The sequence below is a fragment of the Cervus elaphus genome, chromosome 20 (genome assembly GCF_910594005.1).
Source record: "Cervus elaphus chromosome 20, mCerEla1.1, whole genome shotgun sequence".
NCBI classification, from domain to species: Eukaryota; Metazoa; Chordata; class Mammalia; order Artiodactyla; family Cervidae; genus Cervus; species Cervus elaphus.
In genome coordinates, this window is record NC_057834.1 from 54,376,886 (window position 1) to 54,403,273 (window position 26,388).

Sequence of the window (26,388 nt, forward strand, 5' to 3'; positions counted from 1 at the left end):
ATCATTTGGAGTTCAGAGAAGATTAGACTGTTGATGTAAAATTTGAGAGTCATCAACATATAAATAGCATCACATTTGGATTTTGGGGGAAGCAGATTCTAAGGGAGACTTCAGTGTTTAGAATGTTGAATAGAGAATGTCATCAGAATCAACATCTCCAGAAGGCAGGAGGGAGGTGAGCTATGATGCAGGCCTGACAACCCGAGATGACTACATGAGAAGCTCTGGAGCTGAAATTGCCTGTCAGAGTTGTCCTATGTGAGGCTGAGAGAGTAAGCCCTTGATACTCTTGCCTCAACCAGTTATCAAATGTCGACCACCCCCAGAAGGATGTGATCTCAGGCGAGGAGGTCCTGTCAACTGAGGTAATCCCTGAGAGGGCTGACAGATGAAGCTTGTCCACTGACAACAGCTTTAGCAGCTGGGGCACAAGTCCTTCCTTGAAGGTGCACCTGATGGTACATCAGAGTGTCCACCATGGACAGTATTTAAAATCATAAGGCTGGATCAGCTCACCAAGACAGTGATGCAGATAAAGAGGTACACTGACAGAGCTCCGAGGCACCTTGAGAGATCAGGCAAATAAGAGGGATGCAGCAAAACAGTTTAGGAAAAGTAGCTAGTGAAGTCAGAAGAAAGATGAGCGAATATGAGATTCTGGAAGCCAAGTCAAGCAAGTATACTACTACTACTATTACTCGCACTACTGTTCTTGGTACAATTTAATCGTCACAACACTATGAATTAGATGATATTATTATCACCCCCATGTTTTGAGGCACAGAGTTTAAAGGTCCCTATCCAGGTTACACAGCCCGTGGTTGCTGGAGCTCTAATTTTGAACCTTTGCTGGCTTAAGAGTCCACACTCCAAAAAAAAAAAAAAAAAGAGTCCACACTCCTGACTGCCTCACTACCTGAACTCCAAACAACTGTGTAACATACTGTCAATCAGGTGAAGGAAAAAGACCAAGAACTGACCACTGAATTTGGCAATGTGTACTTATCAGCAAAGGCAGTTTTGTTGGAACTGTGGGAGGGAAAGCCTGAGGCAATAAATTCAAACACAGTACTTACCAGCAGTTCCTTGGTAGTCCAGTGGTTAGGACTCTCCTGACAATGGACCAGACTACTGCCATCCCTTGGCCTTGAAAACTTGGTTTGTTGCTATCAAATTGATTCAGCCATCATTTTATTTTGATGATCAAAGAATGCTTGCCAGGAGATAGAATTTTGAAGACTAGAGAAACACAATGATCTCTATTTTGGGGGGTAACCGGGCCCCCTTCAGTGGAAGCGCAGAAACCCAACCACTGGACTGCCAGGGAATTCCCTCTTTCTATATTTACTGTATGACCATGATAATAAGGAGAGCGGGGAGTTGAAACAATTGAATTGTAATAAATCAAATTCTCCTTCCTCCCAGCAATGTCTTCTAGTCTCCCTTTCCTACCTCTCTGAACAACTTATTCATGAATTTTGGAGAAGAAACATGTGCTCTGTGCTTCCATGTGCTGGAAAGTCTCTGCTGAAATGTGTGGATCTTTCATCTCTTCTCACCCAGAGGAGAGGCCTGTATCTATACATGGACAGGAGGGGTGGACCCACAAAAGCATCAACAGAGAAACTGAGGGAGGAAGGAACTCACTAAAAAGGGATAAATATTAAGCCCTGCTCTTAGTTACTTGAGGCAGTGAAGGCAGGAGAAAATATGGACTAGCAGCAGCACAGGTGATACGCTGTGAAGTATTAGTCAGGTTACCATACATGACAGAAAACTCATATCTCAAACAAGTTTGAGCCAAAGAGGGATTTATGGCATCCTGTATTTAAAAAGTCCAGAGGCAGCCTCAGTTTAGGCAAATCTGGATCAGGGATTCAAACAATATCATCATAATTCACTCTCTATCTCATCTGCGTTTTCCTCTTTACTGGCTTCATTCTCATCCTGCTGATCCCATGTTGGGGCAAGTTGGCTGCCAGCCGTTCTAGGCTGGCAAATATCTTTTTTTTACTTTCACGTTCCCTGGTGGCTCAGATGGTAAAGAACCTGCCTGCAGTGCAGAAGATCTGGGGTTAATTCTTGGGTCGGAAAGATCCCCTGGAGAAGGGAATGGCAACCCACTCCAGTATTCTTGCCTGGAGAATTCCATGGACAGGGGAGCCTGACGGGCTATAGTCCATGGGGTCACAAAGCATTAAAAAGAGTTTTAACATTACAGATAGAGAACTTCTATTCTTACAGCTCAGTGAGAGTCCTAAACCTGAGTCTCACGGGCTCTGACTGCTCTAACCTGAGTCACACGGCCATCCTTGGATCAATCGGTACAGCCAAGGAGAGATTTTATTGATTAGAGATGCCTTCAACTGCAGACAACAGCAAACTTGATAAAATAAAGTGCACGTTCCTCATATTAAAAGATGTGTGGAGTAGAAAGTCACTGCTGATGATTCAATGGATTGACATTTTTTTATAGTTCTTTTTTTTTTTTTATTGTCAGATGGCTGCTGCAGTTCCAAAAAACCACATCCAGGTTCTAGGCACGAAAAAGGATGCTATGGGAAGAAAATGTTCCTCTTTGGAGAAAGCAAAAGTTTTCCCAAAAGCACCTGGCAGACTTATGCTTATGACCCACTGATCATAAGTGGGTCACAAGGCTACCCCTACCTTCAAGGGAGGTTGGGAGACAAGTATTTTGCTCTTCCAGACTCTCTAGTTGAGTTAGGCTGGGAAGAAGGGGATTGAGGATGGGAATTAGGTTAGCCAATCAATGGGATCTGCCATACATGTAATGCTCTGACTGGCAGAGCCTGGTTGGCAAGTCCACTTCTGGAGCTGGACTGGACTCTTTTCCCCCAGGACTGATGAACTGGGCATGACAGAGGAAAACCAGGTGCTATAAACATAAAAAGGAGGAATGAATGTTAGTCGGACAAGAGGTGGCTCAGACGGTAAAGCGTCTGCCTATAATGCGGGAGACCTGGGTTCAATCCCTGGGTTGGGAAGATCTCCTGGAGAAGGAAATGGCAACCCACTCCAGTATTCTTGCCTGGAAAATCCCAGGGACAGAGGAACCTGGTAGGCTACAGTCCATGGAGTTGCAAAGAGTCGGACACGACTGAGCGACTTCATTTCATTTCATTTCACTGTATATGTTTAAGGCCAACTTGTGACTTGGCCTCACCAGAAGTGAAAGTGAAAGTGTCGGTTAGTCATGTCTGACTCTTTGTGACCCCATGGACTATACAGTCCATGAAATTCTCAAGGCCAGAATACCGGAGTGGGTAGCCTTTCCCTTCTCCAGGGGATCTTCCCAACCCAGGGATCGAACCCAGATCTCCCTCATTGCAGGCAGATTCTTTACCGACTGAGCCAGAAGGGAAGCCCTCATCAGAAGTACACAGTATCTAACAGCAGACATAAGAAAACGAAAGTTACATGTATTTACCTTAGCATTATCTCAGGTGATATTTCATATCTCTTTCAATTCTAAAGGGTGAAGTAATAATAGCTATAATTACATGAACCATCCAATTTATTTTGTAATAGTTCAATTAAAAATTTCCTCCTTTTAAAAAATATTTTATTTTTGGCTACACCAGGTCTTAGTTGGGGCATGCGGGATCTTTGATCTTCACTGCAGCATGTGGGATCTAGTTCCCTGACTAGGGAGGGAACCTGGGCCCCCTGCATTAGAAGCACAGAGTCTCAATCACTGGACCACCAAGGAAATCCCCCATAAGTCCTCCCTCTTTCTTCCCTCTCTCACTCAGAGCATCTGTTGGTATGTTAAGGAATATCTGTTTTACTTAGGAGACTATTCAGATTTAGTAATATATGTTAAGAATTAGTGTTAGGTACTTCCACATAGATTATTTTACGCAGTCCTACCACAGAATCCATTTACTGATGAGGAAATGGAGGTTACATGACTTGTTCAAGGTCTTCTGAGCTTTATGTTCCAAGCTAACATATTCCCTACTCCAAAAATACTTTTCTTCTTGCCATACCACAACTGCAGCATGGCTGCCTCAGAAGAGAATGGGCCCATTCCAATGAAACCAGGTCACTGCGGCAGTTTTCAAATATCCTAAAAACTCTTTTTTTCCCTCCATGTAAAATCAAATGAAGTGCCAATCACTCCTGGACTGAAGGTCCTAAACCTCTTCAGGAGGCAACCCTCTACCTTAACTTAAGAGTGGTTATTTAGGATGCCTTGCGTGGGTTTTGTGACTTTTTCCAGCTGGACTCTCCAAGGCATTCCAACTAGCCTAGTGCCCTGAAGCAAAAAAAAAAAAAGTCCTCTACCCTAGCAATAGCTCCCCTGACCTCTGACAGTCCTCAGGCTGGTGGCGCCCTCCTTACGCACAAAGAAGCAGGTCTGGCTTCCTGCACCACAGCAGAGAGTATTGAGCAGAGTGCTCCCAGGCAGGGATTAGAAAGACTAATTTGCTATGACAGCTGAATCTGACTGCCAGGGACCTCCTTTGATTCCTAAGTGTGGCATTCTAGGCTCCTCCCTTGGCAGAAACTCAGCTTTCTGAATAGAGTTCTGCATTGCAGTATACGTAATATAAACTTCTTAATACGTGGCTGACTCCTTCTCAAAAATCCAGGTTGTAAAATAAACACATGAGCAGATAACACAGGACATCCAAATAAAAGCACTCAATAAATGTACAAGGTTCATTTTTTTGGAACAAATTTTCTTCAAATTGCAATGATCAGTTGTATAAAAATCAGCGAACACTTATAGACACTTCTAGTATTTTTTATTAGTTGGGATTAGTTATGCCCAACTATTACATATATGAAAAAAAACCTGAACTCTTATTAGATATGATTCCAACCTGAAAAGAAAAATGTTTAATATACCTCCTTCCAGTTTTAGAATTAATGTCACTGAAGCGTGACCTAAATTACAAAATTTGGATTTAATTTCCTAAAATTACATGAGATATTTTAAAAATCTGCTATATTTGTGAGTACTTATTTTGATCAATCATTTCAGTACTGTCCAAACAAAATAAAATGGAGAAATAAATTATTATATAATATTCCAGTTACAAAATTTTCTCTTATAATGATAAAAAGTTCACTCTGGTAAAGTCACTGACCATAACAAGTTTATATTACCAATTACAACCATAAAATATATTCACTTAAATTTTACTGAAAAGAAAAAAATATTATCAACAGATATTGAACTCTATAGTGATATGGGATTCCCAGGTGGCTTAGTGGTAAAGAAACCACCTGCCAATGTAGGAGACACGGATTTGATCCTTGGGTCAGGAAGATCCCCTGGAGAAGAAAATGGCAAAGCACTTCAGTACTCTTGCCTGTGAAATCCCATGGGCAGAGGAGCCTGGTGGGTATAGTCTATGCGGTCGCAAAGAGTTGGACATGACTGAGCAACTGAGCATGCATGAACACAGTTAGTGATGAGTATGTTGAACTATTAAGAGGGAAGCTTATTAATATTTGTAATTTCCTTCAAAAGACACAAGCACACTGATATTCATGCATGTGCACTCACTCAATCATGTCTGACTCTTTGGGACCCCATGGACTATAGCCTGTCAGGCTCCTCCACTCATGAGATTCTCCAGGCAAGAATAATGGAATGGGTTGCCATGCCCTTCTCCAGGGAATCTTCCTGACCCAAGGATCAAACCTGAGTCTCTGGCCTCTCCTGCACTGGCAGATGGATTCTTTACCATTCTTTACCATTTCTTTACTGAGCCACCTGGGAAGTCACTGATATTCACTGTAGCACTATTTATAATAGCCAAGATATAGAAGCAACTAAAGTGTCCATCAACAGATGAATTAACAAGAAGATATGGTGTACATATATACATATAGTGGGCTTCCCTAGAGGCTCAGCAGTAAAGAATCCACCTGCAAATGCAGGAGACATGGGTTTGATTCTTGGGTCAAAAGATCCTCTGAAGGAGGAAATGGCAACCCAGTTCAGTATTCTTGCCTGAAAAATCCCATAGACAGAGGAGCCTGGTGGGCTATGGGGTGGCAAAAGAATCAGACGTGACTTAGTGACTAAACAACAACATATACACATATGTGTGTGTGTATACATACAATAGAATATTACTCAGCAAAACAAAAAAATAAAATCTTGCCCATTTGAGGCAACATGTATGGATATAGAGGGTATTACACTAAGTGAAATAAGTCAGGTAGACAAAGACAAATATTGGATGTTATCATTTACATGAGAAATCTAAAAAAATAAAACAAATGAATAAGTATAACAAAGGAGAAACAGAGTCACAGATACAGAGATCAAACTATTGCTTACCACTGGGGAGAGGGAAGGGAGTAGGGGAGTGATAGGAGTAAGAAATTAAGAGGTACAGCTACAACGTATAAAATAATTAATCTACAAGGATATACTGTACAGCACAGGGAACATAGCCAATATTTTATAATAACCTTAAATGGAGTATAACCTGTAAAAATATTGAATCACTATATTGTATACCTGAAACTAATATAATACAGTACATTAAGTATATTTCAATTTAAAAGAAGAATACATATGATGTCAAGCACACGAAAAGGTACTACACCTCATGAATCAGCAAGAAGATGTAATTTAAAACCACAATCAGGCACCATTTCCTACACATCAGAATGGCCACAGTTAAAAAATAACAACTCTAACAATGTTAAATGTTAGCAAGAATATGAGACAACTTGACCTGTCATACATTGCTGGTAAAATAGTACAACCACTTTGGAGGACTTAGTAGTTTCCAATGAACTCAAACATACCTTTACCCTATGACTTAATAATTATACTTTTAGGTATCTACCAAAGAGAACTACACAAATAGTCACAGCAGTGTTTGTTATAGAGGTCTCAAATTAGAAATGAACTAAACGTACAAACACAGAAGAATGGGTTTGAAAAACTGTGGTGCAGGACTCCTCTGGTGGTTCAGTGGTAAAGGATCCACCTGCTAAATGCAGGGAATGTGGGTTCAATCCCTGCTCTGGGATACCATGGGGCAACTAAGCCCAAGCACCACAACTACTGAGCCTGTGGTCTAGAGCCCTCAGACCTCAACTACTAAAACCCACACACCTGGGGCTTGTGCTCTGCCAAAGACAAGCCACGGCAGTGAGGAGCCTGAGCACAACGAGAGTGCCCGCGTTCACTGCAACTAGAAAGAGCCCACACGCAGCAATGAAGACACAGTGCAGCCAAATAATTAAATCAATAAATACTTTTTTTTAAAATGTGGTATAAAACGTGAAGGAAATAATTGATAAACTTTATTTCATGAAAACTGAAAACTTGGGCTTTGTGAAACAAAGTTATAAAGAGAATCAGAAAAGAAGCCAGAGACTGGGAGAAAGCATTTGCAAAAGACACACCTAACAAAGGACTACTAAGATATACAAAGAACTTTGAAAACTGAATAAGAAGAAAACCTGAATTTTAAAATGGGCCAAAGACAACATACAAATGACAAGTAAGCATATGATGTTGCACATCATATATCATCAAGGAAATGCAAATTAAAACAACAGTAAGATATTACCACACACCTAATTAGGTCAAAATCTAGAACATGACAATCACAAATGCTTGAAGAATGTGGAGCAACAGGAACTGTTATTCATCACTGGTGGGAATGCAAAATGGTACAGCCACTTTGGAAGACAGTTTGGTGGTTCCTTACAAAACTAAATATACTCTTAGCAAACAATCAAGCAATTGTGTTCCTTGGTATTTATCCAAAGGAGTTGAAAACTTATATCCACTTAAAAACCTGCCCAAAGAGGTTCAGAGCAGCTTTATTCATAATTGCTAAAACTTGGAAGCAACCACGGTGCTCTACAGTAGATGAACAGATACATAAACATAACCCAGAAAGTGAGATATTATTCAGCATTAATATGAAATAAACTATCAAGCCATGAAAAGACATGGGAGAATCTTAAATGCATATTACTAAAAGAAGCCAATCTGATATGGCTACATATTATATGACTCCAATGGAATCATATGACATCATGGAAAAGATAAAAATAAAGAGACAGTGAAAAGACCAATGGTTGCTAGGGATCTGAAAGGGTTGGGGGGTGTTGGAGAAATGAAACACAGAAGACAAGGATTTTTAGTGCAGTGAAAACATTGTGTATGATATTATATAAAGATGGATACCTGGATACATTTGTTGAAAACTGTGGAACATACAAACCAGGAGTAAACCCTTAGGTGTAAACTATCAACTTCGGGAGATTATGACACATCAAGGTAAGGTCATTCTTGGTAAAATATAGTATTTTGGTGAGTAATGTTGACAGTGGGGAAGGCTATGCATGTGTATATGGAAAATCTATTTACCGACCTCTGTTTTATTGTAAACCTAAAAATCTACTTGAACAAAACACAAAAGAGAAAAAGTAATAATGTGATGGCAATCTTAATTTTTGGATGAAACATGACAAGCTGTGGGTCTGTGTGTTTGGAAGAGAAAATGTGTGGATGCTTGCTGTAAACAGGTGAATTAATGCACATGCCTTATCTAATTGCTGGCTTTTTTCAGAGCTGAATAACAACAAAATATGTGTTTTAGTTTCCGACAAATTTGTTGGTTGTTTTAAAAATCAGACTTGAAAGTACCATTCTATAGATAGATTGTCTTTCTGAATGGAAAACAATATGCCATTCTAGCAGCTGCCAATGGTAAATTTGTTTTTAGCGCCAATCAACTGCTTTTAAATCAGTGTGAGTATGCAGGGGGGTAAAGATACAATAATATGCATCTTACAGGGAAAGTTGTGGGTGGATGTAGGAACTTTAATGACTTTAAATGTTAATGCTGATAGTTTACTGGCAACATTCACTGAAGCATCAAAAATGGCAGAGAGAAATCAGGACAAAAAAATTGCTGTTTGGGAAAAAGCTTAATTTTGATGTTTAGTCTCCCATTTTTGAAAAAAAAAAAAAAAAACACCTGAAATTTCCTCCATTGGCCTGAAAGCAGTAAAAGTTGTCCATTAATCTTCCTTTAGGCCAATAACAGAATGGTCTCACAGGATAAAACAGGAGCCAGAAATAAGGACCGAAGGGGAAAGGGAAAAACAGTTAATAACTGTGCTGTACGTGTATGTTAAAAACTGAATATCCCGTCATCTTACTTCATGTATAGTTGAGTTCTCAGATTTGTAAAGTTTTTATACATACTTTCATTGAATAAACATTTGATTAAATGGGAAAAAAAAATGTTGTATTAATATATTTATATAATGAAATCCTGCTCAGCAACTAAAAGTAACATACTACTGAAATGAGCAACGGCATGGATAAATCTTAGAAATATGCTGAGTGAAAGAAGCCAGGCATGAAATAGTACATTACTGTATGATTCCATATATACGAGGCCCAGGACCAGCCTCAACAAGTCTATGGAGAGAGAAAAAAAATCAGGAATGTGTTTCCTTGGAAAGAGAGAGAACGGACTGGAAAGGGCATGAAGAAACCTGCTGGGGTGACAGAATGTTCCATACCTTTTTTTCATGTGGTGGTTAGAAAGGAATATAAGATTGTCAACACTCATTAAACCGATTGCATAAGATCTACATGTGTAATTTTACCTTTATTACCTCAGTCTAAAATGGACAGGGGAGAAAGGGAGAGAAGGAGAAGAAATGTGATTGCTGGGCTCAGCAGCTCCTGCCCTCAGCCCACCTCCACCTTGTCTCCTGTAGCTCCCTAGTTTGAAGTGTTGTTTATTTTCCATTTGGGGGTAGAGGAGAAAGAAGAACAGATGCAAGTGCTTTTATTGGATCTGGAGTCTGGCTATGGGAGTACATGTTTATGTGACCGATGATTGCTGTGGAAATATTGTTTGAAATGGTATGTATTACTAGCACCTGCAAATAAATGTTTGGAGGAATTTGGTGATAAGCTAATGCAATCTTCTCCCAGAAAAACAAAATTTAACTGCTCTAAGTTTTTCCACACAATTTTAAGGGTTGGAATAGCCCAAGTATGTTTAGAACTATTTTTAGATCTTTCATATAAAAAATGAAGCTACCTGATAAAAGATGATTTTCTAATTTCTTACTAATACAATGTGACAGTACCTTCAGATCAACACTTTTGATGAGATAAACACCACTAAGAGTACCCAGATAATGAAAATTAAACTTCATTTCATTTGATTTCACACATTTAATTTCGTTGGCTATTCTACATGACTTCTATTGGTAAAAGTTATTCCCCTTAAAGTAAGATGGGAATTAATTTATTATCCCTTATTATCCTGTTTCTTCCAGCTATATTTTACTATTAAAATTTTTTTAATTTTGAAAAATAAGCATAGGCCTGAAGATATTCTCTCATATAACATCCAAATTACCTTATTTTTGCTTTTTTTCTCATGTGCTTCATAACAAGCTGATTTCTTATCTCGTTTTTCATTCTACCCTCTTCAGAGTAAAACCTGCAACAAAAACAAACAAACAAAAAACCCATATAAACTTCAAATTTTTCATTTAACTTGCATGGGCCCCAATTCAAAAAACATAAAACACTTAGAGGTTGTCTTTTGATTCTGTGTAACTCTTATTTTTCCACAATATAGCACAACTTTTTAAGCACAGCCATATGCAGTTCATTTTCAGATTATTTACCAAAATAGAAAAATGATACAGGGCTCTAACATGTCTTAGAAAAGAAAGAGGGCTGTGCAATTAACTAAGTTCCAGTTAATGCACTTACGTATTTTAGACTACACTGACGGAATTGATAATCATGACTAATGTATAATATTTCAGTGCTTGATAAAATTCTGGTAGTATTCTAATAGATTACATTGCATACAAAAAACTTTGCTGATTTGAAGTCTATGAAAGGGAATACAAGAAAAGAGTTTTATGTGAGTTCATGTATCTTAAATAATAACGAGGAGTTTGTCAACTTTACCAGAAGAGGAAGATGACGAGGATGAGAGAAAGAGAGAAGGGGAGGAGAAGAGGAAGATAAAGATGGAAGGGGAGGAAAAAGGAAGGAAAGAGGCAGAAGGAGAAAGACAAGGTAGGAGGGGAAATGAAAGAGGGAGAAAAGAGGGAATGAAAAAAATTAGAAAGTGACAAACAGAGAAGATCCAAGGTAAAAAACCCGAAAGAATTTTTAAATATGGAGATTAGATGAAGGTACAAATGATATAAAAAGTTAGGTATGGGCAACCTAGGAGTTTATTCTATTTGCTTCATATGCATTTGAAACTTTCCATAATAAAAGACATTTAAAAAAAAGAAATAGTGTGATTTACCACGTTAACAGAATTAAGGAGAAAAAGCATGTAATCATCTCAGTAAACATCCAGAATGCATTTCATAAAATTTAACATCTGTTCATGATTAAAAATCTTAATAAAAAAAAATCTTAATAAACTAAAAATTGAAAGGAAATTCATTTATCTAACAAGGTTGTATATGAGATCTTATAACTGACATTAGACTTAATGATGAAATATAAGTGAATTTGGCAAGGTTACAGAATACAAATTCAATATGCAAAATAAGTTTTATTTCTATTGGCAATGAACAACTCAAAAATTAAAATAAAAAGATGCCATTTTAAAATAACCAAAAATATCTAGAATAATTTTAATGAAACTGTGCAAAATTTCTACTTAAAAACAAGACATTTGCTGAAAGACTAAAAAAGACCTGAACAGATTAAGAGATATACCATGTTCATGTATTAGAAGACTTAATATTGCTAAGATGACAATTCTCATCATATCTTTTATAGATTCAATGCAATTCCAATAAAAACCCTATAAGGGCTTTTTTGGTTGAAATCAACAACTTATTTTAAAATATACATGGAATTGGATAGGACTCAGAATAACTAAAACAATATTGAAAAAGAAGGGCAAAGCTCTAGGGCAAACTTTACCTCATTTCCAGACTTATTAAATAAAAAGCTACAATACTGAAAGACAAGGTAGTCACAGCAATAGAATGAACAAATAGTAACACAGAGCAGAGAGTCCAAAAATAGACCATACCCTGCAGGAATTTTAACAAAACTACCAAAGCAATTCAATGAAGGAAGAAAAAGTGTCCCAATAAACAGTGCTGGAACAACTGGATAACTGTGGGAGAAAAAAATGAACACCAACTACCCCTCAACTTCACTGCATATTAAACAAAAATTATTAATTTGATATGCATCATAGGCCTAAATGTGAAAACTAAAATTATAAATCTTTCAGAAGAAGATACAGTAAAATATATTTGTAACTTGGGGGTAGAGAAATAGGAGGTCAGAAAACATTTTTCATATAGGACACAAAAAGCACTATCTGTAAAAAACAACAATAGCCCTCCCCCACAAAAGAAAACAGTAGATAAATTTGACTATATCAAAATTTAAAACTCAGCAATAAAAAGTATTAACTGAATACACGCAATAATAACACAGATGAATCTCACAGATGTAACACTGAGTAAAAGAAGCCAGACACAAATAGTCCATATTACAGAATTTGGTTTTTTGTTTTTAAATTTATTTGGCTGCACCGGGTCTTAGTTGCAGCGTATGGATTCTTTAGTTGTGACTTAGCTACTAGACCATCAGGGAAGTCCCTACAATTTGTTTTATAAATTTCAATAACATACAAAACTAATTTCTACTGACAGAAATAAAGATAGTCACTGCACTGGGTAGAGAGGAAATGGGGGGGGTGACCAGAAAGGGTCCCAGGGGAATTATCTGGAGTGACAAAAATGTTCTTTAACTTGCCCTGGATGACAGTTACAGGGATGTATGAATTTGTCAAACTTCATTCAGCTGATCTGTGTATTTCACTTTACGTAAAGTATACCTCAATAGAAGACAATTTAAAATAAATCCTTTTGCAAATCATGTATCTTGATAAAAAGAATTTGTATCCAGAATATATAAAGAATTCATCCAACTCAACAACACAAAGACAATCCAGTTCAAAAATGGGCAAAGGATTCATAATGCATTTCTTCAAGGATATATATAGTAAATAGCCAACAAACACATAAAAAGATGCTCGATATAATTAGTCATTAGAGAAATGGAAATCATAACCACAGTGAGATACTAACTCACACCAACTGATGGCTATTATAAAAAAGAAAACAACCTGGAAAATAGCAAGCGTTTGAAGGGACTTCCCTGATGGTCCAGTGATTGAGAATCTGCCTTTGAATGCAGAGGACGTGTTTGATCCCTGGTCGGAAACTAGGATGCCACATGCCACAGGGCAACTAAGCCCACACACCCTAGAGAGCCCATGAGCTCCACAGCCCATGTGCCACAACTACAGAGACCTCACACGGCAACTGCTGAGTCTGTGTCCTCTAGAGCCCATGCTCCAAGAAGAGAAGCCCCCGCGCCACAGCTAGAAACCGGAGCCCTGCAATGAAGACTGAGCACAGCCAGAGTGCATACATAAATAAAACCAATGTCAGAATACATGGGAAAGTTGGAGCCCTTCTGCACTGTTGCTGGGAATGTAAAATAGTACAGCCACTATGGAAAACAGTGTGGCAGTTTCTCAAGAAATTAAAAACAGATTTATACATGATGCAGCAACTCCATTTCTAACCATACATCTAAAGAATGGAAAAGAGGGTCTTGAAGAAGTATTTGTACACGCATGTTCAGAGCAGTGTTATTCATAAGGCCAAATGGTAGAGGCAACCCAAGAGTTCATCGACAAGGAAATGAATAAATAAAATGTGGTATATATATATACAACAGAATACTATTATTTTGTTGTTATTATTATTATTTTGCCACACTGTGCAGCTGTGGATTGACTAGGGATGGAACCTGTACCCCCTGCAGTGGAAGCGTGGAGTCTTAATCACTGGACCACTAGGAAGTCCTACAATGGAATATTATTCAACCTTAAAAAGAAAGGAAATTCTAACACAAGCTACAACACAGATGAACTTTGCGGACATTATGCTAAGCGAAATAAATCAATTACAAAAAGACTAATACTAAAAAAAAAGAAAGAAAAAAGACGAATACTATATAATCCCATTAATACGAGATACCCTAGAATCATCAAATTCATACAGACGGAAAAGTAGAATGGTGGTTGAGGGGAGAGAATGGCATCATTTCAGTTTTGCAAGCTGGAGTTTTGGAAACTGGCTGCACCACAGTGTGAATATACTTAACATTAATGAACTATATATCTTAAAACAGTTACAAAAGGTAAATTTTATGTTTTCTGTATTTTACCACAAATAAAAAATAAAGAGAGAAAAAAATCTGCCCTGAGGAAAGGAAGCTCAGGATGTGAAAACAGGAAACTGGCCCCAGATAGCTGAGGTGCATATCAAACGAAAGGTTTCAGCTAGCCCAGATTCTTGCATCCTTCCCTACACAGAAAAGTGCTAAATTTTTTAACCTGGGATATTCGGTTTTCTCTAATTTATAAAAAACTTTTGACAGTCAGACTACCTGCCCTTTTTTGCAAAACTTCTATATAACCTGGTTCCTCCCTCCACCTCCAGGAAGCAGTTCTCTCAGGGTTACTTGAGATCCTGTCTCCCAGATTTAAAGTTCAAAACATTTCCATTAAATAAAACACAACTCTCAGCTTTTTGGATGTGAATATTTTTTAAGTAGATACATAATAGTCAAAATGTGTAAACAATGCAAATACCAATGGACTGATAATTACAATATGATATATCTATACAACAGAATAGTATTTTGCTATAAAAAGAAATTAAGCATTGATACATGCATAATATGGGTGAAAACTGAAAACATGCTGAGTGAAAGAAGCCAGACACAAAAGTTCACATACTGCATGATTCCATTTATATAAAATATCTAGAACGGACAAATACACAGACAGAAAGTACATTAGTAGTTGCCGGGGGATGGGAGGAGGGGTGAGTGTGTGCTCAGCTGCTCAGTCGTGTCCAACTCTTTGCGATCCCATGGACTGCAGCCCACTAGGCTCCTCTGTCCACGGGATTTTTCCCAGCAAGAATACTGGAGTGGGTTGCCATTTCCTCCTCCAGGAGATCTTCCCAGCCCAGGGACTGAATCTGCCTCTCTTGCCTGCATCTCCTGTATTGGCAGGTGGATTCTTTACCACTGAGTCACCTTGGAAACCCAGAGAGGCGGGGAATTGGAATTAACTGCTAATCTGTTTGGGGGTTGTGGATATGTGGAGAGAGATGGAAATATTCTGTGATTAGATAGCGATGACTGCACAACATGGTGACTATACTAAAAATCACTTAAATGTATTCTTTAAAATGATGGATTTTAAGTTATAAGGATTATATGTCAATAAAACAATAAGTAAACCTTTTTTATTTCACTGAGTTTGTCATGAAAACACAACACAAATTTATTTTTCTTATTTTCCAGATAAAATATTTGAGCAATGTATTCACCATTAGGTATTAGCTACTCAGTTGTGTCTGACTCTTTGCGACCCCTTAGACTGTAACCTGCCAGGCTCCTCTGTCCATGGAATTCTCCAGGCAAGAATATTGGAATGGGTGGCCATTCTCTTCTCCAGGGGATCTTCCCAGGAATCGAATCTGCATTGCAGTCAGAGTCTTTACCATTTGAGCCACCATTTCTGATTTTGTATGTAAATCCTCTACCCCTTTCCTTTAATGGTATTTCTCATCCTAGCCCCTAATTTCTCAAGTTAAAACTTGCTTGGACTTCCCTGGTGGTCCAGTGGTTAAGAATCTACCTGTCAATGCAGGGGACACGGGTTCGATGCCTGGTTTGGGAAGATCCCACATGCCTCAGGGCAACTAAGCCTGAGAGCTGCAACTACTGAGCCCACACAGCATAGGTGCTCCACAACAAGAGAAGCCACTGCAATGAGAAGCCCTGCAACTAGAGAGTCGCCTCTGCTCATTACAACTAGCCTGCGTGCAGCAACAAAGATGCAGTGCAACCAAAAATAAATAAATTATAAAAAAAAACAAAGACCTTGCTTGAGGGCTTCCCTGATGGCTACACGGGTTGGATCCCTGGTCCGGGAAGATCCCACATGCCTCAGAGCAACTAAGCCCACGCTCCACAACTACTGAGCCTGTGCTCAGGATCCCAGGAGCTGCAACTACTGAGCCCCAGTGCCACAACTACTGAAGCCCACGCGCCTAGAACCTATGCTCCACAACAAGAGAAGCCACGGCAGTGAGTAGCCTGCGCACCGCAGCCAGAGAGCAGCTCATGCTCACCGCAACTAAAGGAAAACCTGCGCAGCAACGAAGACCCGGCAAGCTGAAATAAAATATAAATAAAATTATGTATTAAAAAAAAACAACTACTTGCTTGAGACCTATGGACATGGGAGGAGCGGAGAAGGGAGAGGGGGAGATGTAATGGAGAGAGTGACATGGAAACTTACATTACCATATGTAAAATAGGTAGCCAACGGGAATTTGTGGTAAGACTCAGGGAATCAAAGTGGGGCTCTGTGACAATCTAGAAGGGTGGGACGGGGAGGGAGATGGGAGGGAGGTTTGGGAGGGAGGGGACACGGGTGTACCTACGGCAGATTCTTGTTGATGTCTGACAGAAAACAAAAACATTCTGTAAAGCAATGATCTTTCAATTACAAAATAAATAAAGCGGGAAAAAAATTGCTTGAAATCTTCCTGAGTTTGAAAATAACTATAAGGGACTTCCCCAAGGCAGCTTCAGTTCAGTTCAGTTCAGTCGCTCAGTCGTGTCCTACTCTTTGTGACCCCATGGACTGCAGCACGCCAGGCCTCTCTGTCCATCACCAATTCCTGGAGTTTACTCAAACTCACGTCCATCATGTCGGTGACGCCATCCAACCATCTCATCCTCTGCCGTCCCCTTCTCCTCCCGCCTTCAATCTTTTCCAGCATCAGGGTCTTTTCCAATAAGTCAGTTCTTCAGATCAGATGGCTAAAGTATTGGAGCTTCAGCTTCATCATCAGTCCTTCCAATGAATATTCAGGACTGACTTACTTTAGGATTGACTGGTTTGATCTCCTTGCGGTCCAAGGGACTCTCAAGAGTCTTCTCCAACACCACAGTTCAAAAGCATCAATTCTTTGGCACTCAGCTTTCTTTATGGTCTAATTCTCACATCCATACATGACTACTGGACAAACCATAGCTTTGACTATACAGACCTTTGTTGGTAAAGTAGTATCTCTGCTTTTTAATATGCTGTCTAGGTTTGTCATAGCTTTTCTTCCAAGGAGTAAGTGTCTTTTAATTTCATGGCAGCAATCACCATCTGCAGTGATTTTGGAGCCCCCCAAAATAAACCCTATTACTGTTTCCATTGTTTCCCTATCTATTTGTCATGAAGTGATGGGACCAGATGCCATGATCTTAGTTTTCAAATTGTTGAGCTTTAAGCCAACTTTTTCCCTATCCTCTTTCACTTTCATCAAGAGGCTCTTTAGTTTTTCTTCGCTTTCTGCCATAACGGTGGTGTCATCTGCATATCTGAGGTTATTGATATTTCTCCCGGCAATCTTGATTCCAGCTTGTGCTTCATCCAGCCTAGCATTTTGCATGATGTATTCTGCATATAAGTTAAATAAGCAGGGTGACAATATACAGCCTTGACGTACTCCTTTCCCGATTTGAAACCAGTCTGTTCTTCCATGTCCAGTTCTAACTGTTGCTCCTTGACCTGCATACAGATTTCTCAAGAGGCAGGTCAGGTGGTCTGGTATTCCCATCTCTTGAAGAATTTTCCAGTTTGTTGTGATCCACAGAGTCAAAGGCTTTGGTGTAGTCAATAAAGCAAAAGTATATGTTTTTCTGGAAACCTGTTGCTTTCTGTATGATCCAGTGGATGATGGTAGTTTGATTTCTGGTTCCTCTGCCTTACCTTGCATCATCTCCATTCCTTTCAGCAGAAATGTGAAGTAATGGGGATTTGTACAATAAAATAAAAAGCCACTAGAGGGCACTGTATCCCCTCTGGTGTGCAGTAAAGATTTTTGTGCAGAAATACTTTTATCTTCAAGATCATGCTTCACACAGTAAAGTCCAGGAAGTTTGTCTATTCACCTGGTCAAACCATTCACTAGCTGAGGTTTGAGGAAACTGTTCCATCTCTGGTTTCAGCTTCCACATCTGCATAATGTACATCTGCATAACGTGTGAGGCTGGGTGCAAGATCTCCAAGCATCTGCAGATGGTGACCGTGGCCATGAAATTAAAAGACACTTGCTCCTTGGAAGAAAAGCTATGACAAACCTATACAGCATATTAAAAAACAGAGACATTACTTTACCAACAAAGGTCTGTATATTCAAAGCTATGGTTTGTCCAGTAGTCCTTGTGTGGATGTGAGAGTTAGACCATAAAGAAAGTTGAGTGCCAAAGTATTGATGCTTTTGAACTGTGATGTTGGAGAAGACTCTTGAGAGTCCCTTGGAAAGCAAGCAGACCAAACCAGTCAATCCTAAAGGAAATCAGTCCTGAATATTCATTGGAAGGACTGATGAAGAAGCTGAAGCTCCAATACTTTGGCCACCTGATTCGAAGAACTGACTCATTTGAAAAGACCCTGATGCTGGCAAAAATTGAGAGCAAGAGGAGAAGGGGATGACAGAGGGTGAGATGGTTGGATGGCATCACTGACTCAATGGACATGAGTTTGAGCAAGCACTTGGAGTTAGAGCTAGACAGGGAAGCCTGGCAAGTTGCAGTCCGTGGGGATGCAAAGAGTCAGACACGACTGAGTGACTGAACTGACTGTCAACCCGGAAACTCCCATCTTACACTGCCTTAAAATAAGGATGACATCTGGAAAAACAGTAAGAATTACACCTGCTTTATCATTTTTTCCAGTTCACTCAAACTGTTTCCTCTTCCCATCTTCTCTATTTCTCAATTTTCTTTCCCCCTTAAGCACCCTTTTCGGCTTCCCTTGTGATTCAGCTGGTAAAGAATCCGCGTGCAAATAGGAGACCTGGGCTCGATCCCTGGCTGGGGAAGATCCCCTGAAGGGAAAGGCTATCCACTCCAGTATTCCGGCCTAGAGAATTCCATGAACTGTACAGTTCATGTGATCGCAAAGAGTGGGATGGGACTGGGCGACTTTCACTTTCACTTAAGCACCCTTTAATGATAATTTGGTCTTCCCTGGTGGCTCAGTGGTAAAGAATAAGCCTGCCAATGCAGGAGATATGGGTTTGACCCCTGGCGTCAGGAAGATACAATGGAGAAGGAAACGGCAACCCATTCCAGTATTCTTGCCTGGGGAAATACCAAGGACAGAGGAGTCTGGTGGGCTACAGTCCATGGGGTTGCAAGAGTTAGACGTGACTTAGCAATTAACCAACAACTGATAATTTATAAAAACATGATAAAAACATTCTCAGAGTACTTTCCCAGTTTCACCTATTATTTTCTCTTTTTATTCTCATGACAAATCAGGTTTGTAGGTATTATCTCCAATGTACCTGGTGAGGAAACCGAAGCCTAGAAGAGTTCAGCGAATTGCCTGCAGAAACATAGCCATCAAGTAATAGCACCTGCCTTCCAACTCCAAAGCCTTACTCTTCATGAAATATTCACTATGAGAAGATATAAGTTTTGTGGGACCTGAAGTATACACATTAAAGCTATCTGTACTAGTTTTCCATGGCAGGATGCCATGATCTTAATTTTTTTATTTTTTCCATTTATTTTTATTAGTTGGAAGCTAATTACCTTACAATATTGTAGTGGTTTTTGTCATACATGGACATGAATCAGCCATGGATTTACATGTATTCCCCATCCCGATCCCCCCTCACACTTCCCTCTCTACCTGATCCCTCTGGGTCTTCCCAGTGCACCAGGCCCGAGCACTTGTCTCATGCATCCAACCTGGGCTGGTGATCTGTTTCACCCTAGTTTAGCTTTTTAATATTTAGTTTTAAGCTGACTCTTTCACTCTCTTCCTTCACATTCATTAAGAGGCTTCTTTAGTTCCTCTTCGATTTCTGCCATTAGAGTGGTACCATTCCTGTATCTGAGGCTGTTGATGTTTCCCCCGCCTATCTTGATTCCAGCTTGTAACTCATCCAGCCTGGCATTTCTCATGATGTGCTCATTGTATAGGTTAAACAAACAGGGTAACAGCAGACAGCCCTGTCATACTCCTTTCTCAATCTTGAACAAATCAGTTTTTCCATACAGGGTTCTAACTATTGCTTCTTGACCCGCATACAGGTTTCTTAGGAGACAGGTAAGATGGTCTGGTATTACCATCTCTTTAAGAGCTTTTCGGAGTTTATGATGATCCACACAAAGGCTTTAGTGCAGTCAATGAAACAGAGGTAGATGTTTTTCTGGAATTCCCTAGTTTTCTCTATGATCCAGCAAATGTTGGCAATTTGATCTCTGATTCCTCTTTCTTTTCTAAACCCAGCTTGGACATCAGGAAGTTCTTGGTTTGCATAATGCTGAAGCCTAGCATGCAAAAAATTTTAAGCACGACCTTACTAGCATGGGTGCTTTGCTTAGTCGCTCAGCTGTGTCCGACTCTGAGACCCCATGGACTGTAGCCCGCCAGGCTCCTCTGTTCATGGGGATTCTCCAGGCAAGAACACTGGAGTGGGTTGCCATGCCCTCCTCCAGGTACTAGCATGGGAGATGAGTGCAACTGTCCGATGGTTAGCACATTCTTTACTTCCTTCTTGGGAATTGGGATGAGGATTGACCTTTTTCAGTCCTGTAGCCACTACTGGGTCTTCTAGATTTGCTGACATATTGAATGCAACACCTTGATGACATCATCCTTTAGGGTTTTGAATAGTTGTACAGGAATTCCATTGCATCCACTAGCTTTACTAACAGCAGTGCTTCCTAAGGCCCACTTGACTTTGCTCTCCAGAATGTCTGGCTCTGGGTGACTGACCACACCATCGTAGTAACCTGGTTCATTAAGATCTTTTTTGTGGATGCAAAAGTGGGAAGTAAAGAGATACCTGGAGTAAAAGGCAAGTTTGGCCTTGGAGAACAGAACGAAGCAAGGCAAAAGCTAACTGAATTCTGCCAAGAGAATGCGCTGGTCATAGCAAATGTGTTTGAATACCTGTTTTCAATTCTTTGGGTCTTTACCTAGAAGTAGAATTGCTGGGTCATGTGGTAATATTATGTTTAACTTCTGAGGAACTGCCAAACTGTTCCACAGTGGCTATGCCATTTTATAAGCCTATGAGCAATGTACAAATTTTCAGATTTCTCCACATTCTTGCCAATACTTATTTTCCTTAAAAAATTATTATTATAATCATCCTAGTGGGTACAGAGTGGCATCTTGTGGTTCCAACTTACATTTCTCTAATGAATAATAATGCTGAGTATCTTGTCATGTGCTTGCTGATCACTAATACATCTTTTTCGGAAAACACCTATTCAAGTCCTTTGCTCATTTTTTAATTGGGTTGTCTTTTTGTTGTTGAGTTGTACGAGTTATTTATGTATTCTGGACATTAGACCCTAATTTGCAAATATTTTCTCCCATTCTATAGGCTGTCTTTTCACTTTCTTGATAATGCCCTTTGATGCACAAAAACTTCTAATTTTGATCAATTTATCTTTTTCTTCTTTACTCTTCTTTTGGTGTTATATCTAAGAATTGATTGCCAAATGCAAGGCCATTAAGATTTACCATGCATATTTTTCTTCTAAGAGTTTTATAATTTAGTTCTTATATTTAGGTTATTGGTTAATCCATTTTTAATTTTTGTATATGGCATAAGGTAGGGGTGCGACTTCATTGTCTTTTGCATATAGATATTCAGCTGTCTCAGAACCACTTGTTGAAAAGACTTTTCTTTTCCCATTGAATGGTCAGAAAAAAATCAATTTGCCATAGATTTATAAGTTTATTTCTGGACTTCTAATTCTATTCTCTTGGTCTATATACATATCCTTATGCCAATACCTCAATGTTTTGATCTCTGTAGCTTTGTAATAAGTTTTATAGTAAGGAAATGTGAGTCCTCTAACTTTGTTCTTCTTAAATATTTTAAGTAATCAGGGTCCTGTGCAATTCTATATGCATTTTCCACTTTTGCAAAAAAGGCTATTGGGATTTTAATCAGAACTGCATTGACTCTGTAGAGCAAGCTGGGTAGTATTGCCATCTTAACAATATTGTCTTCCAATACATGAACATGGATGTCTTTCCACTTATTTACGTATTCTTTAGTATCTTTCAGCAATATTTTATAGTTTTTAGTGTGCAGGTCTTTCACTTTTGTGTAGTAAGGAATCTGGCCTCATCTAAAGGGAGGTCTGGCCTCTGTCCCAGCTCCTGGAAGATGACCTCCACACCCTTGCAATTTCCCAAGAGACAGGAGTATAATTCATAGTGGAGTCCCTCAGACCAACTTTAATAGTTTTATGCTAATAAGGTGTCTCAGGGTGGGCCCCTTCATAGTTCAGGCTAATGCAGTGACTCAGGGTAGAGCTGGCAACGTTAGAAAAGCCAACAATGTGACTGGAAAGTTAGGGCTGTGGGTCACGAGATAACAGCCCAAACTTTAGGGAAGCAGGTGGCTGGAGATTTTAGTTCAATCACATGGACGATAATTCTCCCCAGGTAGAGAGAGAAGCCTCATCCAGCACTGGACACCAGTGAGCATTCCTGACTGGCAATATTCTTGGAGCACTTCACACATCATAGATGAAAGGAGACAACTCCACTTACGACCCCATCTGGATAGGACAACCAGAACTTCCAGTTTGGACCCCTCGCAGATGCTGCCCTAGGCTACTCTTCCTTTGCCTCAATTCAATGTATCCTTTCTCTGTAATAAATGTGACTGTGTATATAATAGCTTTCAGTGTGTTCTGTGAATCTTTGTAGCGAATTATTGAGTCTAAGCAAGGTTATGAGAATACTTGAATTTGTGGCCAGATGGTCTGAAGTCAGGGTGGCCCTGGAGACTCCTAACCTTGCAGATGGTATCTGAAATAGGGCAATGTTTCTTCCAACAGGAGAGTTGCCTAAACTCTTTACAACCTCCTTAGTTAAATCTATCCCTAAGTGTTTTAACTAAAGAGGTTGCAAAGAGTTTAGGCAACTCCCTAGGTGTTTTGAGGCTTCCCTGATGACTCCAATGGTAAAGAATCTGCCTGCAATGCAGGAGGCCAGGGTTTGATCCCTGGGTTGGGAAGATCCCCTGGGGAAGAGAATAGCAACCCACTCCAGTACTCTTGCCTGGAAAATTCCATGAAGAGAGGAGCTTGGTGTGCTACAGCCCAGGGGTTGCAAAGAGTTGGACATGACTGAGAGACTAACACCAGGTGTTTTATTCTTTTGGATGCTGTTGTAAATGAAATTATTTCCTTAATTTCTAATTTTTTCACGTTTTAAAAATACTTATTGAGCACTTGCTGTATGCTAGCCTCTGTTCCAAGTGCTTCACAACACTAATTTTATTCTCCTAGCAACCTTAAGGTACTTTGTTGAAAACTGGGTAGTCTTGCCTCCTGAGTCTGTATTCTGAACTCACCATACTGTTGCTTCACGAGCCTTCGGAGAAGTTTCCTGGGAACCTCTTATCTACCTCTTCACACTGTCATTCTGTAGTTCAGACTCTTATAAATTCACACTGAGCCAGAGCTTCCCACTGTCTTCCTAATTCAGCTGTCTACCACCTACCCTGAGCGCTGCCGCCACTCTTACTCTGAGGCGTTGCTGATCTAAGTCCTGGCCATTCCAGTGACATGAAGTGCCTTCCTTCTCTGCATTTATGAACATAAAAAACAATTACTGCTCATAAGCTGTACTTGACCATAGATTCTGCAATGTCTTCTACTAACATTGAATTCTTTTTTTTTTTTTTAAACATTGAATTCTTACTGAAAACTTTGCTGTGAAACAGAGGCAAAGTGGGTGAGGGGAAATCTCCAAGCCTGACCCCCACAAACCCCACTTCTCCTCAATCTCAGATTATTCATTTGCAGAACAAACTATAAGGTCTTCTCTCAAAAGTTGTTGTAGGAATTAATTGTATGTGTGTGAGAGAGACAGACAGAGAGAGGAGTGGTAGGACAGGTCCTGGCATGAGCAAATGCTCAGCAAATGTAGGCTGATTTGTATCTCAGTAGTCGCAAAGAATTTTTAAATTCTTTGACGGCAAGGGCCTTTTGACATACTCTTTTGGTATTTCTTAAATCAAAGCTTTTAACAGATATGCTTTGGTATCTGGACTTGCTAAAGAACCAAGGCTCTTATGAGAAAATTGGCCTCTGAAATCTGAATTCAAAGGTTGGCTGCTACTAGGTCAGGGACTTCTGTAAAGTTACAGAAGTCTGAGCCTCAGATTCTTTATCTGTCAACTGTCAACAGAACCTACTTCACAGGGTCATGAAGGTTCAAGTGAAGTGCTTAGTAATATATAATCAACACCCCCCCAAACTGCCAGCCATAATTACATCATGTCCTAAACACTGTGTCCACAGAAATTTGGCCTCTGCATTACTCCATGTTTCTAAGACACACACACACACCCCCCTTACCCTTTTGGACCAATCTTGCCACACACACACACACACACACACACACACACACACCCCTTACTCTTTTGGACCAATCTTGCACACACACCCCTTACCCTTTTGGACCAATCTTGCCACCCTCTGACTTGCTCTTCTTTCCCGACTTCCATGTACCTACCATCCCTCAAAGACCATTAAAATCTAAATGAGGTCGCCGGTATTACTGTTGCCATTTTAAAGAGCTGGAAATAGGCCCCGAGGGTTTTGAGTGATTTCCCTGAGGTCACTGAACACCAATGGCCAGGTCACAGCCCACCTCCTAACCTCTGGCCCTCGGCCTCTTCCGGGCTCCGAGGTGCACCCGCGTGCAAACTCCGCCGGGTCCCCCACTTCCATCAGTACCCCGTTCCTCCCCGCACCACTGCCCCCCCAAACCTGAGTCAGGGCCCTTGAGGGCACGCGCCATCCGTCCTTGGCAGCTTTCCCCTTTTCTCCTCCAGAGACTCAGGGAGAGGCCGACACTGGGGTCACGCAAGTGTGCTCGTGGGCCCTGGAGATGGCGGGGAAACGCCCGGAGGGGCCGGGAGCCGACGCCCGCAGCCCCGAGGGCGTCACAGCTCGGTTAGCGCCTCGGGGGCGGCGGCCGGGAGGGCCGACTCCGCCCCCTGCGCGCTGGCTCGGGCCCCAGCGGCGGGGTATAAGGCGGCGGCGCCCACCGGTTCCACCGCTGTCTGGCCAGCTCCGGTGGCGTGCGGAGCGCGTGGTGTGCAGGTGAGCTCTGCCCAGCGCCATCCGGGTCCGTCCCGCCCACGCCCACGCTCACGCTCACGCGGCGCCGGGAGCCGCGGACCTCGGTTAGTTGGGCGACGGCGGGCTGCAAGCCGGGAGCCCAGGCGGCTTCGGCCGGGCTGGAGGGAGCCTTGGGGAGCGGAGAGCTTGGTCTCTGGGGACGGGGATGGGGGCGGCCCGGCGGCAGCGTCTGTGAATCACCAAGAGGCTGGTGTCCCGGCTACCGGCTCGGGGAGACGAGTGATCTGGGGTGGTGATCTGGGGGAAATCGTTTGATCCCCCGTGGGGATGCTTTCCGGCAGGAAGAGTAGAGTGACCTAGGGTGTAAAATCTGATAGGGTTGGTTACTCTCTTGCCTGCAGCATCTCTGAGTCGGGTTGTGCCTCAGCTAGGGGTGGGTGGGCGGTGGTTTGGGCGGTTGTTTTTTTTTCTGGCGTGGCGTGCTATGCCACCTGTAACCTTCTAATCCGTAAACTCTTCTAGTTCAGTTCAGTTCAGTCGCTCAGTCGTGTCCGACTCTTTGCGACCCCATGAACTGCAGCACGCCAGGCTCCCCTGTCCGTCACCAACACCGGAGCTTTCTCAAACTCATGTCCATGGAGTCGGTGATGCTATCCAATCATCTCATCCTCCGTCGTCCCCTTCTCCTCCCGCCTTCAATTTTTCCCAGCTTCAGGGTCTTTTCTAGTGAGTCACTTCTTTGCATCAGGTGGCCAAGGTATTGGAATTTCAGCTTCCGCATCAGTCTTTCCAGTGAATATTCAGGACTGATTTCCTTTAGGATGGACTGGTTTGATCTCCTTGCTGTCCAAGGGACTCTCAAGAGTCTTCTCCAACGCCACAGTTAAGCATAAATTCTTTTCAACACTCAGCCTTGTTTATATCCCAACTCACATCCATACATGACTACTGGGAAAACCACAGCTTTGACTAGACGGACCTTTGTTGGCAAAGTAACGTCTCTGCTTTTTAATTTGCTGTCTAGATTTGTCATAGCTTTATTTCCAAGGAGCAAGCGTCTTTTAATTTCAAGAGTTTAAATTTCAAACTCTTTTAGACCTTCTTTTAAAGCTCTT

General features: G+C 40.8%; 1 protein-coding gene and 1 long non-coding RNA gene across 4 annotated transcripts in view; one reads left to right on the top strand and one right to left on the bottom strand.

The window, feature by feature from the left end:
* Positions 1–25,086, bottom strand: part of LOC122676911 — an 87,065-nt gene extending 61,979 nt beyond the window's left edge. Inside the window, exons 1-2 of the long non-coding RNA XR_006335659.1 lie at positions 24,959–25,086; positions 10,401–10,484 (exon numbers count right to left, since the gene is read on the bottom strand). This is a non-coding gene — a long non-coding RNA (uncharacterized LOC122676911). The remainder of the gene's footprint in view (positions 1–10,400; positions 10,485–24,958) is intronic.
* A 161-nt stretch (positions 25,087–25,247) lies between these two features.
* Positions 25,248–26,388, top strand: part of LOC122676907 (monocarboxylate transporter 1-like) — a 29,471-nt gene continuing 28,330 nt past the window's right edge. The window contains exon 1 of one of the 3 annotated variants that reach the window (XM_043876480.1): positions 25,248–25,377. The gene's annotated coding sequence lies outside the window, so the exon portion shown is untranslated. The remainder of the gene's footprint in view (positions 25,378–26,388) is intronic. The other 2 variants (XM_043876482.1, XM_043876481.1) reach the window with 2 other exon arrangements.